At 39.6% G+C, this 15,015-nt stretch overlaps 1 pseudogene; it reads right to left on the minus strand.

Moving 5' to 3' along the window:
* Positions 1 to 4,120: 4,120 nt before the first annotated feature.
* LOC122150530 overlaps positions 4,121 to 15,015 on the minus strand; it is a 27,653-nt pseudogene continuing 16,758 nt past the window's right edge.

The raw sequence follows: 15,015 nt of genomic DNA on the forward strand, positions 1-15,015 counted from the left end.
AATCAGGAGCTCCTCAGTTGCTCATAGCAAATCCCACCTTGGAGTTTACAAAGACTTATGGGTAGAAAAGCCACACAAAGTAATTTACTACACTGCAATCAGTAAGAGAATTTTTGTGAATATTTCAGTCTTCTCCATAGTTCGTGTTTTTGATGCTGTTTAAATAGTATCATTCTATATATTTTATTTCCTGTTTGTTTCTGATATATAGAAATGCAGTTGATTTTTTTTTTTAATGTTGGTCTTATATTCAGTGACCTTACTAATTAATCCCAATACTTTATGTATAGAACCTTTTGGATTTTCCTCATATATAGTCATGGCATATGTCCTAATCTTTATTTTCTTTTTCTTGCTTTTTTGTACTGGCAGTGACTTCAGTTCATTATTAGTAGAAATAGTAAGCAGTGTCCGTGCCTTATGTAGGAACCTCATTATGTTGGTGCCTTTGTCTTTTGAACACAATCCCAGTAGTCTTAGATTGCTTTGTTGATTTCTATTATGACAAAACATTTCTTCCTCATCTTGTGTATTTTCTGTCTCAGATTTGGAATCAGCTATTTCTTTAAGAAGCCTAGTTACCTTTTAATGTGAAATGGTGTTTAGAAACCATAATCTGGACACCTGGGATATGTATTGATACTGGGTTGGCTGTTTAGTCCTATATCTTTTCAGAGAACAGCTAGAAAATACATATTTAAGATAAAATATGTAGTTCATAATACTTTCATTTCAAATTCAGGTCTACATGCTTTTTAGTTAACCTCTTAAATCTTATATTCGTATCTCCTTTCTCTCACATCAGAATCCTAGTTCCTTCTGATAGCAACGTAATTTCTTACTTTTTTCCACAACGCACAACAGTCTCAGAATAATGATACTATCACTGCTATCAATTTAAAATTTAAGATTGTTTGTGTCCTTAGGATATATTCTACCATATGTACAATCACATTAATATGTTTTAATGTAACCTAAAATAATTGTTTGTCATGCCTCCAACTCAAGACACAGTTCAGATCATTTGTTTGACTTTCAGCATATAAAAATTGATGATAATTTATTAAGTAAAAATGTAACATGGTTCTCAAGTCAAATCTAGAATATATGGTATATGCAGAGAAGTCTAGTTGTATGTCTTTTCCTTCCATCTTCAGAGTACGTGTGCACATTCTCTCTCTCAGTCTCTTTCTCTTTGTTGTATTTGTGTTGTACATAGAAATTTATTAATTTTTTATTTATCCTTACATTATTTTTTATGTAAGTATGTATGTATATATGTATGCACCCACACATACATGTATACCCATACACGCATATATATATACAGATGTATATACATGTGGTACAGTGGCTAAAATGATTGATTGCTAACTGAAAGGTCTGGGATTCCACCTACCAGCTGCTCCACAGGAGAAAGATGTGGCAGTCTGTTTCTGTAAGATTTATAGCCTTGCAGACTTCTATGGGGCAGTTGTACTCTGTCCTTTAGTTTGCTCTATGAGTCAGAATCAACTCAACAGCAGTGGGTTTGGTTTTGATTATTTGATAAATATTAGCATGCTATATACATTTTTTATATCTTTTTCCCCTTAACAATATATTCTGACAGTCACTATGAAAGAGTATACAAAGATATTTCTTCCATTTTTCAACATTCTGTGTGTAGACATACCACAGTTTGTTCAACCAATCCCCTGTGAATGGACATTTTTTTTCTTTCCATGTTTTGCTTTTCAAAATAGTATTGTAGCAGGACTTTTTTAGGTTGATTAGACAAGAAGAGACTAGAAAATCAGGAGATCAATGATAGTAGTCTGGGTCAGAGGTAAGATGACCCAAACCAGGGTGGTGACAGTAAGATTATAAAGGAGAAGGTAAATTTAAGCAGTGGTGGGGGAGGAGAGAATCTGAAAACAGATGAAATGTGGGGGACAAAAGAAATGGATGTGTCAAAGATGACCCTTGGCTTTGAGCTAGATAACTGGAGATGCCATTAATAGAAGTAGGGAAGTCAAAAATGGGATCTGATTTGGCTGAAAAAGATTTGAAGTTTTGACATAAATTTTTTAACATGGTAATTTGAGAAGTGGATATATTCAGTAATTGGAAATACAGTGATAAAGGCCTTGAGAAAGTTTTGGAGTAAAGACAGATTGGGGAATCATTTGCCTCTTTCAGGACTATAAAAAGCAGGTCATCTTAAGGAACACTTATATTCTGGATCTGAAAAATAAGAGGAAACAGATTGAGTTGTTAGGTAGGTAAAGAGAAAGGACAGCAGAAAGAAAAATTTAAGGAAGAATTTAATAAACATCCTCAGGTGCTGCAGAGGGTTCAAAGAGGATGAGGATTACAAAAAGATCATTGGATTTGGCAACTAGGAGGTGATCCTAAAGCAATGGTTCCCAGGCCCAATTGTTCAGAAGGGGCATCACTCATTACAAGATACTGTGATTGAGCAGATCTGGGATAATTTATTAAGTAAAAATGTAGCATGGTTAGTACAACAAGTTAGTACAAATGATTTTGATGCAACTCATACAATAAAAGGTTGGTGGTGGCTATAGTTAATGAGTGAATAACAGATGAGGATTTGGAGACAATGACTATACTCTGTTCTTTCTAGCAGCTTGATGGGGACAATAGGAGTGTATAAGATTGAGATTTCATGAGTATGCATAAATTTGTAGTGGAGCCACCTAATGCGATTTTATGATTTGTTTTCGAGGAATAATGGATGTTAGCCAGGTGAGATAATTGGCCCAGTTTGAATTGTGTCACCTGTGGTTAGGTAAAGATACTCTGGTGCAGTAGTGGCCAATGCACTTGGCTGCTAACCAAAAGAAGTCAACAGTTTGGACCCACCAGCCACTCCATGGGAGAAAGATGAGGCAGTCTGTTTCCATAAAGACTTAGAAACCGCCTGGGGCACTTCTACTCTGTCCATACTCACTGCTCTTCAGTCGGATCTGACTCATAGTAACTCCTCCTTGGGTTTCTGAGGTGGTATCACTACATGTTCTGGTTACCTAGTGCCACTCTGACAGGAAATGGGATGGCCTTTACAAACAGGAGTTTATTCTCTTACAGTTCAGGAGTCTAGAAGTCCAAGTTTAAAGTGCCAGGCTCTAGGGGCTGGGTGAAAACCCCTCAGCCTTGGGCTTCAGCTCTGCCTCCAGCTCCCGGCCCACTGAAGCTAGAGGTGTTTCTTCACTCAGACACTGCTGGCTGCTGAGGCTGAAAAGCCCAAGTTTGACAAGTAAAAGGCACAGTTCTGATGTTACCAAACCACACGGCAGGCCATTAACTTAAGTCCATTGTAAGTCCCAAGGTCGGGAGAGCCTAGCAGGCTGCTGAGCAATGACACGGCTGCATGCAGGGTCTAAGCGTGCCATAAACTACAGACCATTCCCAAAGCTTATATACAGGAAGCAGACCACATCCCAAAGGAAGCTACTTAGCTGCTTTGTGGTAGATCCCACCATGGAGCTGATTGCCAGTCTCATCATGGGGAATAACTACCACCAGCTGCCCAGCCACTCAACCAGGCCCAGCAAAGTTGACACACAAACATAACTAGCACACTATGGAAATAGATTGCCCACCCTCCTTTCTGAACTGTCCATAGGGACCCTTAAAGGGTCATTGTAAGTCAGAATCAACTCTAAGGCAGTAGGTTTTGTTTTTTGGTTTTGAGTGGTTTGGAAATCTAGGATGACAGTAAATGACTCAAGTCAGATGATATGAGGGAAATACACTGGGAGTGAAGAGAAGACTGTAGGAAGCAAAATGGCATCTCTTGTAGTGCCTACACTAGTTCCCTGTAGCATCTTAGTGCCTGAAAAACTAGGTGCAGCAGTTTTGAAATGGGGATTCTGGTGCTCTGAACAGCTCATTAAGTTACAGTACACCAAACTCAGGGGAGTAGGATTAGAAAGGAGAAAGGGGCAGTGCAATTGCCTGGAAGGGGAAAAAATAACAAACAGATGAACCTGCCTTGTGGAGCACCGACTGGCAGGCAAGAAAGGCCATTGGAGACCTCCCTGGGGCAGTGGAGAGAACGCACCACACCAGAGAACCTGTGGCCACTCCACAGATCTACCTTTAGCACCTGCTTTTATTGGTAAACTTGGGACTGCTGAGTGGGAGCAGTCCGGTATCTGGCTCCGGTACCACTGAAGCCCGAGCAAGAGAACATTAATGCTGCAAGTGGACAGGCCCTGGTAGGAACTCGCATCACAGATCGCAGATCACAGATCAGGGCAGTTATCCTAAGTCAGCTTAATAGCATAGAGGGGCTGGCACCTGCTTTTATCAATAAATTTGGGACCACTGGTTTTAAGAAGAGATTTCTTTGGCTCCAGTATTGCTGAAGCCCAAGCAGAGAGAACATTAATTTCACAAGTGGGTGGGCTCTGGGAGGAACTCTTGTCATGAATTGCAGATTGGGGCAATTATCCTAGGTCAGCTTTTTGGCATGGAGGGTCCAGGAGAGGGGTTTTTGCGTGCACCTGAACCTGGTGGAAAGAGGCAGCCCCCAACAATTGGAGTGTTTGCTGAACTTGAGCTGCGGGCCTATAAATAACTGTAATGTCATCTTTAGCAGCCTGCTCAAAGCCCTAGAAACCACACCTGAAGGCTTGGAGCTTTTCTTTGTCCTCTCTTCTCCTCCCACTTCCTCTGCCTCTCTGCCTCATCCAATAGAAAAACTACATTCAGCCACCATAAAGCCTGCCAGCTCAAATCCTAAACTCCCTTTATTACAAACAGAGACCTGCATCCACATTCCACACAGTGATTCCATCACAAAACCACAGAGCAACCCAGCACATGTGAATTAATAGCCAAAAATATAAAATACACCAGCTTCAACTTTTCAAAATACTAAATCATAAAAATAAGACAAAAGGAATCAGTACATAACTAATAGTTAAAAACAACCTCAAAATGTCTAGGAAACAACAGACAACCTCAAATCAAACAAAAAAACAGGATAAGACATTAGAAGTAAAATCCCAAATAAAAGCCTCATTCAACATGGAGAAAAGGAGGCAATAGAATTATCTGAGAAGGAATTTAGAAGGTATATTTATAGAGCTCAACAAGAACCTAAGGAAGCCCCAAACAGAAGCAAGAAGAACACAGAACCCTGGAAGAACTCAGGAAAACCAAGAACAAAATAACAAGATAAATGCATAAACAGAACTCATAGAAAAACAGCACTTAGAAATCCAGGAGATGAATACCAAAATTACAGAATTATACAATACAGTAGAAACACAAAAGAGTAGGATAGAACTGGCTGAAGAATGCATATCCCAACTAAAAGACAAATCCCTTGACACCAGCCTGTATGAAAAAAATCAAAATAGAGATTTAAGAGAAAGGAAGAGAACCTAAGAGTTATATGGGATGACAGGAAAAGAAACAATATGTGCATCCCTGGAATTTCAGAACAAGAAGAGGCAAAACAAACAAACAAAAAAAAAAAAACCACTGAGAAAACTGTGGAAGATCTACAAACAGAGAACTTCCCCCATATCATGAAGGAAGAAAAGATACTTGTCCAAGAAGCTCATAGAACCCCATACAGGATAGATCCCAAGAGAAAATAACACTGAGGCATATTACAAACTCTCCAAAACCAAAGACAAAGAATTTTGAGAGCTGCCCGAGACAAAAGAAATATTACTCATAGTAATCAAACAGTTAGGCTGAGCTCCAGTTACTCAGCGTAAACCATGCAGGCAAGAAGGCAATGGGATGGCATATGTAAAACACTGAGGGAAAAGAACTTCCAACCAAGAATCCTGTATCCAGCCAAATTGTCCATCAAATATGAGGACAAAATCAAGGCATTCTCACACAAACAGATATAAGGGATTTTTTGAAAACCAGACCAACCCTACAAGAAATGCTTAAGGAAGTCCTTCCAATAGAGAATCCACAACAGAGATCAACAAAATCAGGATATGTGACATCAACACTAAAACCAAATCAAAAATAGATGCTCAAAATAAGACCATAAAACACTGTACGCTAAAAATCAAGGAAGCCAATCTGCACATGACAACAGCAACTAACCAAATAGAGGGAAAAAAAGTTCTAGTTATAAACTTCCAGAATGAGTACCGTGGCCAGCAGAAGGCCGTCTGGAACCAAGTCTGCAGCGGCACCCTTGGCATGTGGAAAATGCCACCAGATGGCGGGTTAGGATTGCAGCTCTGTTGAAGGCACGGCCCCTGCTCCTGAACCCCCGGCAACCGTCCTGTAACAACCCCCCCCCCACATCAGGAATAACACACCAGAGACTTTTGGGGGAAAACTGGGTCGACAGCTGGCGACGCCCAGATGGGTAGCTAAGGAAACCATTACCTGCATCTTAGATGGCAGCTTGAAATCTTTGAAGACCCCAGTCTCTACTCACCAATATACGATGTGGAGCAACGCTTTTATGAATTTTATTGTGCCAATTGGAGAAACTTCCTCGAGAGCCAGCGCCTGGAATTCAGACTTCTAGCCTCCAGAATATACCCAAGTAACCCCAATGACACTCCAGACCTGGATGACTGAAAAGGTGCGACATTCCCCTTGTTACTTTTATACCCCACAGCTGCTTGGTGAATGGAGGACTGGCCATCCCCCACTCCCACCCACCTTCTGGGCCTGCAGGAACTCCATCCCACTCTGTGTGCTTGGATGGAACCTGGGTGCCCTGCCCTGCCCTCCTTCAATTTTTTTTCTCTTTTTTCTGGTTTTTAGTTTGCTTACTTTTGTCTGTTTGAAAACTACTACTATTATTAATACTTTTGTCCTTTTTACTGTTATTCCCCTCCCAGGTCCTAGTTTTCAGCTTTTCCTTTTCCCTGTCCCTGGTTGCAAAATGTTTTTCTTCTTTTTTCTCATGGTTAACCCTGTTCCTTGTTTTTCTTTTTGCATTTTTCCCATTTTTTTCATTATTCTCCTTCTCTGCCTTTTTTCTCTTAATGCCCTATCCCCAGATATCGCAAGTTTTCTTGTTTTATTTCAATGACCTTCTTGTTTGTCCGGAGGGCACAGCCATTTTGATTGTTTACACGTGGCAGCCATTCTGGATATTTAAAGTGACCGAGGGCACAGCCATTTTGAATGTTTAAAAGCGGTGGCCATTTTGAATATTTAAAGTGAGCAAGGGTGTAGCCATTTTGAATATTTAAAGTGACTAAGGGTGCAGCCATTTTTAATGTTTACAAGTGGCAACCATTTTGGATTTTAAAGTGAAAGCATTCTCATTCGGATTCCAGGGACCTAAGAACAAGCAGTGAGGCGGTGTAGCAGGGAGAGGACAGAAAAGGCAAAGGAGACCAGATCAAATTGAGGAGTCAGCTGCAGGGACCCAGGTGAAGAGAGGGAACCCAGGCCACTCCCCAAGGAGCGAGGCAGAAAGGCAGGGAGAGGACAGAAAAGGCAAAGGGGACTGGAACAGATTGAGGATTCAACCGCAGGGACCCAGGTGAGGAGAGGGAACCCAGGCCATCCCCCACAAGTAGCGAGGCAGGAAGCAGGGAGAGGACAGAAAAGGCAAAGGGAACTGGAACAGATCAAGGAGTTAGCTGCAGGGATCCAGGTAAGGGTGGTTGGAGGAGTTTCCAACAGCTAAGGAAGACAAACTTGTCTGTTGGTTTGTCCTACTGTGGTGACATGTTGCTGTGAGACTTGACGATGTGCCACTGGTGTTTCAAACCCACTGGGGTGCACCTGCTGCACAGTTATCAGTCCAGCTTGCAGACTGAGACACACTGGGAAAGAGGAGGCCATCCACTTATCAAAGAATTGGCCAGAGAAAATCTTATGAATAGCAGAGAAACACTGTCTGATACATTACTGCACAAACTTATGAATAGCCCAGAAACATTGTCTAATACAGAGGAGGAAGATAAGTCACTTAGCTTAGAAAGGTCTCAAAGTAGGACTGGGAAAGAGCTGCATTATCAGAGTAAAATCAGCCTTACTCACATGGATAAGGTAAAGCTTTCGAGACCTCCATTTGCTGACATGGCACCACTTAAGGAGAAACAGCGGCAAACATCCATTGATAATCGGAACATGGAATGTACGAAGTATGAATCTAGGAAAATTGGAAGTTGTCAAAAAGGAATGCATAAAGATTGATATCCTAGGCATTAGTGAGCTGAAATGGACTGGTTTGGGCCATTTTGAATCAGACAACCATATGATCTACTATGCTGCGAACAACAGTTTAAAGAGGAATGGTGTGGCATTCATCATCACAAAAGATGTTTCAAGATCTGTCCTGAAGTACAGTGCTGTCAGTGATAGGATCATATCCATACACATACAAGGAAGATCCGTTAATACTACTCTTATTCAAATTTATGCACCAACCACCAAAGCCAAAGATGAGGAAATCGAAGATTTTTATCAAATTCTGCAGTCTGAAATTGACCGAACTTGCAATCAAGATGTGTTAATTATCAGTGGTGACTGGAATGCAAAAGTTGGAAACAAGAATCACTGGTAGTTGGAAAATTTGGCCTTGGTGACAGAAATAATGCTGGAACTCACATGATAGAATTTTGCAAGACAAATGACTTGTTCATTGCAAACACCTTTTTGCAACAACACAAATGGCGGCTGTACACATGGACTTCACCAGATGGAACACACAGGAATCAGTTTGATGACATCTGTGGCAAGAGGCAATGAAGAAGCTCCATTTCTTCAGCCAAAAGCAGGCCAGGAGCTGATTGTGGAACAGACATCAACTGCTCATATGCAAGTTCAACTTGAAGTTAAAAACAATTAAAACAAGTCCACAAGAGCCAAAATATGATCTAGAATAAATCCCTCCTGAATTTAGAGAAAGATTTGATGCATTGAACATCAGTGACCGGAAACCAGATGAATTGGGGGATGACATCAAGAGCATCATCCATGAAGAAAGCAAGAGGTCACTAAAAAGACAAAAGAAGAGAAGACCAAAATGGATGACAGAAGAGACTCTGAAACTTGCCCTTGAGTGGAGAGTAGCTAAAGCAAATGGAAGAAATGACAAGATAAAAGAATTGAACCGAAGATTTCAAAGAGCAGCTCGAGAAGACAAAGACAACTACTATAATGAAATGTGCAAAGACCTGGAGTTAGAAAACCAAAAGGGAAGAACATGCTCAGCATTTCTCAAGCTGAAAGAATTGAAGAAAATATTTAAGCCACGAGTTGCAATATTGAAAGATTCTAAGGGCAAAACATTGAATGATGCAGGGAACATCAAAAGAAGATGGAAGAAATACAAAGAGTCACTATACCAAAAAGAACTAGTCAATCTTCATGCATTTCAGGAGGTGGCATATGATCTAGAACCAATGGTACTGAAGGAGGAAGTCGAAGCTTCAATGAAGGAATTGGGGAAGAACAAGGCCCCAGGAATTGACAGAATACCCACTGAGATATTTCAACAAATGGATGCCGCACTGGAGCATCACTCAGTTATGCCAAGAGATTTGGAAGACAGCTACCTGGCCAACTGACTGGAAGAGATCCATATTTGTACCCATTCCAAAGAAAGGTGATCCCACAGAATGTGGAAATTATAGAACAATATCATTAATATCACATGCAAGTAAGATCTTACTGAAGATAATTCAAAAACAGTTGCAGCAGTATATTGACTGGAGAACTTCCAGAGGTGCAAGCTGGATTCAGAAGAGGACATGGAGCAAGGGATATCATAGCTGTTGTCAGATGGATCTTGGCTCAAGGCAAAGATTACCAGAAAGATGTTTACTTGTGCTTTATTGACTATGCAAAGGCATTTGATTGTGTGGGTCATGACAAATTATGAATAACATTGAGAAGTATGGGAATTCCTGAACAATTGCTTGTACTCATGAGGAACCTGTACCTTGACCAGGAGGCTGTCGTTTGAATGGAACAAGGGGACACTGCATGGTTTAAAATCAGGAAGGATGTGCATCAGGGTTGTGTCCTTTTACCACACTTATTCAACTTGTACACTGAGCAAATAATCCGAGAAGCTGGACTATATGAAGAAGAACGTGACGTCAGGATTGGACGAAGGCTTATTAACAATCTGTGAAATGCAGACAGCACAACTTTGATTGCTGAAAGTGAAAATGACTTAGAGCACTTACTGAAGAAAATTAAAGACTACAGTCTACAGTGTGGATTACACCTCAACATAAAAAAAACACAAAAGTCCTCACAAATGGACCAATAAGCAGCTTACAATAGATGGAGAAAAGACTGAAGTGGTCAAAGACTCATATTGCTTGGTTCTACAATCAATGCCAATGGAAGAAGCAGTCAAGACATCAGACAATGATTTGCATTGGGCAAATCTGCTGCAAAAGACCTCTTTCAAGTGCTGAAGAGCAAAGATACCTCCTTGAAGACTAGGATGCAGCTAAGCCAAGCCATGGTATTTTCAATCACCTCATATGCATGTGAGAGCTGGACAATGAATAGGAAAACCAAAGAAAAGTTGATGCTTTTGAGTTGTGGTGTTGGCAGAGTGCTGAAAGCACTGTGGACTGCTAAAAGGATGAACAAATCTGTCCTGGAAGAAGTGCAGCCAGAATGCTCCTTGGAAGCAAGAATGGCCAGACTTCATCTCACCTATTTTGATCATGTTGTCAGAAAGGACCATTCTCTGGAGAAAGATGTCATGCTTGGTAAAGTGGAGGGTCAGTGAAAGAGGGGGAAAGGCCCTAAATGATATGTATAGAAATGGTGGCTGCAGCAATGGTCTCAGGTATAGTAGGGATAGTGAGGCTGACACAGGACCACGCAGTGTTTTGTTCTGTTGTACATAAGGTTGCTATGAGTTGGAGATGACTCAATGGCACATAACAACAACAACAACATATTGATATATTATTCTTGTTTTTTTAGTCTTGGTTTACATTTTGAGTATAATAGAGATATAATTCACTATTTTAGAAATATTCTAATATATAACATTTGTTCAGAAGTTTAAGCTATGTCTATGGATGCTTTTTCAAAAATTTAATACTTTTTCAAATTTTAATACTTTATAACTTTTTCTGTCAACTCTTACTGAATTGTTTCATTAATATAATTTTTTTTCTAGAATCCAAAATTTTAATTTATTCATATAGCATTAAGATTACTTTTTAAAAAGTCAGTACACCTAGAATTTTACAATGGATTATTTCAGGCTTTAAAAATGTAGAAATAAATAATTCTGAGCTTATCAATCTGAATTCTGGAAGATATGTGTTCTAAACAGTTTCTAGATGAGAAAACAACTTTAGAGTCCATTCTTTAATATTATAAAATAATATAGGAAATTAAACAAATGGCTTAGATTGTGGGATTAAAGTCAGTAAAAATCAGTTTGGTCATTTGAAATTTGTATCTGACCCATATAACAAAATACATAGAGTTGACCTTTGAACAAAATGGGTTTAGTGTATGGGTGTACTTATATGTTGATTCTTTTCAATAAATATATTGGAAAATTTGTGGAGATTTACAACAATTTGAAAACACTGAACTACATAGTCTAGAAATATTTAAAAAATTAAGGAAAAGGTATGTCATGAATGCATAAAATATATCTAGAAACTAGTCTATTTTATCATTAACTACCATAAAATCATTTACTACCATAAATATCATTTATTATGCCACCATATCTTCTATAAAATATATAGAAATTTATTATAAAAAGTTAAAATTTATCAAAACTTACACACACAAAAACATAGACCATAAGTGGCACCAGTCACATTTGAAATCTAAACAAACATATGAAGATACATAAACAAAATATGGAGATACAGTGCTAAATCATAATTGCATAAAATTAACTGTAGTGCATACTGTACTACTGTAACAATTTTATAGCCACCTTCTGTTGCTATTGGGGTGAGCTCAAGTGTTGCAGGTATCTGCTTTAAATACCAGGGGATACTAATCTCCATGTGAGCAGTTCATTTCTCCACTAAATTGTGTGTTGCAGTAAAAAGTGGTCTTTCACAGTTCTTGCATATTTTTCATAGTGTTTAATCAAATACTGTAAACTTTGAATTAACATCATGGAACCCATACAAAGTGCCAGTAATGATGCTGGAACTACTCCCATAAAAACTGAAAACCAAATGCACTGCCATCAAGTCAATTCTGACTTAAAGTGACCCCCATTGAGTTTCCAAGGCTATGAAGCTTTGTGGAAACAGACTGCTTAATCTTTCTTCCAGGAGGATCTGGGAGGTTGAACCATTGACCTTTTGGTTAGCAGCCAAATGCCTTAACCACTACATCACCGGAAGCAGAGAAAAGTCATAATATTACAAGAAAAAGTTTGTACTAAATTTTATTCAATATGTACTATAGTTTGAGGTCTGCAGCTGTGGTTGCTTGCCATTTCAAGATTAATGAATCCACTGTAAGGACCAAAAAATCTTGTGCTTTTTGTGAAAACTTTTTTCTCTTACATTGATAATGCTATAAGAAAGGCTTACTTACCTATGTGAGTTGAGAAAAAGCGAATCATTTATGACAACTTAAAGCAAAAGAAAAGTAAGGATCTAAAGGTGGAGAATTCAATGCCAGCAAAGAATGGTTTGATAATTTTAGAAAGAGGTGTGGCTTAAAAAATGTCAATATAAAAAGAGAAGCAGCTTCTGCTGACCTAGAGGCAGCAGATGAGTTATCAGATACCATTAAGAAAATCGTTGAGGAGAAAAGATACCTGCCTGAACAAGTTTTTATTGCCAATGAAAGTGTCATATTCTGGGGGAAAAAAATACCACAAAGGACATTTATTAGTAGGGAAGAGAAGTAAGCCCCAGAATTTAAGGCAGGCAGGGATAGGCTCTCTACTATTCTGTGCAAATGCAGTCAGGTTTATGATCAGCACTGTTTATGTTATTTTTAAGGCTTTTGGTCAACAGTAGGCTATTAGTACATAAGTTTTTGAGGAGTCAGAAGTTATACACAGATTTTCTGTGCAAGTGTTTGCGCTCTTAACCCCCATGTTGTTCAAGGATCAACTGTATGATGATATGCTGACTCATGGTCTTGGCTTCTCTTTGAAAGGTTTAAAAGATTTCAAAATCTGTCATTATAAAGGATTATCGAAATTATTTTTACAGAGGAGAACACAATTGAAGTATTAAAGGAAAAAAAAACCTTCTTAGGATTTTCTAGTAATTGGGAAATGCAAAAAAAAGGTAAGGAGGCCACATCTCCTGACCTCCTCTCACCCCACAAGAGGAAGACAGGAGCACCATCAATAGCCCAAGGCCTATTCCTGCAAGGCCAGACATGCTGCCTCCCTCCAGCCCTTTCACCAACCATTCCTCCCAAAGCACCCACCACCTCTCTCAAGGTGGGTTCGATAATTCGCTGCAGTGGCCACACAGAACTCACAGATTACGGGGTTTATTAGGGAAGCACCAGGCTACAATTCAAGTTCAGGAAAAATGCTCAGTCTCTGCCAGCCCACACTCTCTCTCCTAATAGTCTCTCACAGTCTCTCTCCCAACAGTGAGTGTTCCTTGGTGTCTCACTCAGCAATGTGTGTCTCTTGTGTCTCTTTTCCAGCAGTGCGTGTCTCAGAAGCGAGTATCTCTTTCATCAGCACATCTTCCTCAACCAGCAGTCAGAGAGAGACTTCTTCTGCCTTTAAGAGGCCTCGTTTTGAGCCTGGCAGAGTGGCCAAACTAACCAATCAAAACATCAGAATTCTAAGCACCTGAGAGAGAGAGAGAGCAGGAACCTCCCAGAACATTGCTTTCATTGCCCAACAGAAATACCCCATGTGGATAACTTTTACAATCAGGAGCTCCTCTGTTGGTCCCAGCAAATTCCACCACAGAGTTTAGAAAGACTTATGGCTAGAAAAGCCACACTAAGTGATACACTACACCTCAGGAAAGAAAGGGGGAAAAACATTCTAAATGGTATATTCAGACAGGGCACACAAGGTCAGTTTTCCACATTTGTGAAATAATAGTACCTACATCATCTCTACTGAATGTTACCAAAAATGAAAACAGGACAAAATATAATTGTAGAACACTACTTTAGAAGAACTTTTCAGACAATCATATTGTTTCATTCATGCCATACCAAAAAATCAAACCAACTCCCACTGAGTTGATTCCAACTCATAGCTACCATATAGGACAGAGTAGAACTGATCCATAGAGTTTCCAAGGCTGTAAATCTTTATAAAATCAGGACTGCCTTGTCTTTCTCCCACAGAGCTGCTGGTGAATTTGAACTGCAGAGTTTTTGATTAGCAGCTGAATGCTTTAACCACTGCTCCACCATAGTGCCGTAATTTATACCATAGTGGTATTTGTATTTTAAAAGTAATAGGTCTATGACTTGTACACACTGAATCTCACAGCTTCAATACATTTGTTATATTTTGAGATCAGTCTTTAGATGACTCTGCTTCCTTCTCTGATTCTCATGACCATTTCTGGGAATTCAGTGAAGTTCACTTTGAGGATAAACATGCAGTAGCAACAAGAGCATCTTTAAATCCCTGAGGTGTGACTTGAAACTCTACTATGGATTGCTTCTGGATTCGTGATTTGTACAGTGTTAACAACCTCTGCTTTTTGGTTGCAGTGGAAGATTCGCTGTATTGTAGCAGCATGCCCCCAACTTTCCCTAAAGCTGGAATCTGAGATCTGGTTTCTGTCGATCTTTCTTGTCATTTCGTTAAAATTACACCTAATCTATGATTGTTCTGGTTAGCAAGTGCTGCTGTGACAGGAATATACCACAAATGGGATGGCTGAAAAACAGGAGTTTATTCTCTTCTAGTTTGGAGGCATTAAATCCAAGTTCAAAGTGCCAGGCTCTAGGGGTTGGGTAAAAGCCCCTCAACCTTGGGCTTCAGCTCTGCCTCCTGCTCTCAGCCCACTGAAGCTGGAGGCTTTTTTTCACTGGAGGCTTTTCTTCAGTCAGAGAGCTGCTAGCTGCTGAGGCTGACAAGCCCAAGGTTGACAA

Source organism: Orycteropus afer, unplaced genomic scaffold, assembly GCF_000298275.1.
Source record: "Orycteropus afer afer isolate SDZICR_OR568_19922 unplaced genomic scaffold, OryAfe1.0 scaffold00162, whole genome shotgun sequence".
Lineage (NCBI taxonomy): Eukaryota > Metazoa > Chordata > Mammalia > Tubulidentata > Orycteropodidae > Orycteropus > Orycteropus afer.